Consider the following 2,315-nt stretch of genomic DNA (forward strand, 5'->3'; position numbering starts at 1 on the left):
ACAACGGTCCATGTAGTGGTCACATGACACATGGATGCTCTATGCCAATGACCTTAACGACGCAAGTCGATATACTGGCTATGTTTGTGAGTGATGGGCTGAGTTCGAATCCAAGAGACGAAGTAGTCTTGAATTGCCTCATCCATATGGGAGGCCTTGGCACCTTAATGAAATATCAAATTAAACGCTCTGTGATTTTATTGATGGGGATTCGAGTCCATCAATGGACTAACAGAGATTAGCAAAACTGCTAGTTGCTTTTCTCAAGCAGACTCATAATGTTCTAGCACTTGCAGTTGGTCAAGATTGATCTCTTGTAGACTAAGTAATCTTTTTTGTAGCTCGTTTCCACCTTTCCAATTTTTCACGGTATCTCCACTTATATAGGAAGTAAAGCCTCCTTCCCATTGACCAAATGATGGAGAGAACATTGTGTCCCTCGTTTTATAGTAACCTTACACACACACACACACACTCTCTCTCTCTCTCTCTCTCTCTCTCTCTCTCTCTCTCTCTCTCTCTCTCTCTCTCTCTCTCTCTCTCTCTCTCTCTCATGCTTCATGCATAAGGACCACTATAACACATCACAAGCAACAAAAAGCTACCTTGTTGTGGCTTACTCGCTTTGCAAGCATATTCAAAACACAGTGTACACTACCAATGTAGCTATTGAGAGAGAGAGAGAGAGAGAGAGAGAGAATCATAATCCACATGTGAAATTAATGTGAGAGAGAGAGATAAATAGAGAACCGTCATCCATCATTATGTACAACAAATCAACTTATGTGCATGCATAGGCACACATATATTGATACATAGCAAACATGTACTACTATTGAATCTCTTTAAGGTTTCAAAGAGAACGAAAGATGTGGAGCTCGTGGGGAAACAAACAACCAACACCTTTACAAAATGCACAAAATAATTTAATAAATAAAACAATATGTTGTAAACACAATAACATTCCCATGTTCAGTCAATGTATGGCATTAGCATGTAAATAAAAGCATAATGCAATACCTCTCAAGTACACAACCAATAGGCTTATTTTCAATTTGTTGAAAAGGAACATGCTTATAGCATGGACAGCAATAAGAAAATAGGCCACATGATATGGGTGGCTAGTAAGGAAGTGAAAAGTATGATGACTAGTGTAAGACTCCCTTGAAGGCAACAATCAACATCTTTGCTCAATTGGCCAAAGTTCCACAATTCGATATATTTTTAAACTCTCCTTAAAAGGACAATCAAAGCAAGAAAAAGATGTCAACTTCAAAGGCATTGGAATAGCAAGAAGCTTCCAAAGGATAGCCATTGTAGCCTAAAGATGGACCAAAGACTAGTGATGAATAAAAGCAATTGGTTCTAGTGTGATTGGATACGCTATCACATGAGGGTGCAAGGGAAAAACTCCAAACACAACCTAACAAGAGGACAAAAATAGAGATGTGGCTCAATTCTTGGCTCTAGTTGATACAACTTCTAACCGACAAGAATCCTCATGCAACCATTAAACTAAGTAAAGATTATAGCAAGTTAAGAAATTAACCTTAAGTCCTCCACCCAACCACCCAAAGAGAGGCATCAAATATTACATCTCATGTAGCATCACTTGTAACAACCCATTGAAATAAGTTTAGATATGCACGAGCAATACATTAACAAACTAGTATCTTAAAGATAGAGCCTAAGTGGAAGCACATAAGTGGAAGCAAGAGCTATAGCAGATGGAGCAAGAGAGAGAGACATTATATGTGGGAATTCTAACAATCACAATATGTGACTGGCCTTCCCTTATTCAATAGTCACTAAAGAGTAAATTATAAAGTGACAGTGATACTCACTCGCCACCTGTAGTGTACAAGTGTGTGGTCACAAAGTGTGAAGTAAACACGTGATGATGCGGTCACCAAGGTTTGCCACTAGGCATTGGCCTAACCATAGGGCTTCTTTGCAAGCCTTAGTGACTACAATATACTATGTCTTAGTAGTAGATACGGCTGTGCATTTTTGCACCCTAGACATCCAAGAAGCAACACCTCTAGCAAAAGTAAAGACATACCTAGAGGTTTCCTTCATACTATCTACATGTATTGCATAGTCGTAGTCAATGTAACCCAAGTTTGTAGTATATTGGCCACCATAGCAAATGCTCATATATATAGTGCCTTTTAGGTTTCTCATAATACCCTTCACGGCCTTCCAATGTCGTCGGCCAAATGTAGCCATACAACTCCCACTGCAAATATTATGTCAGGGGGAGTGGCAATCATGGCATACAACAAACTATCCACTGCAAATGCATAAAGGGATCT

The sequence above is a fragment of the Lygodium microphyllum genome, chromosome 20 (assembly GCF_053477565.2).
Source record: "Lygodium microphyllum isolate KBCC chromosome 20, Lygodium_microphyllum_v1.1.10, whole genome shotgun sequence".
NCBI classification, from domain to species: Eukaryota; Viridiplantae; Streptophyta; class Polypodiopsida; order Schizaeales; family Lygodiaceae; genus Lygodium; species Lygodium microphyllum.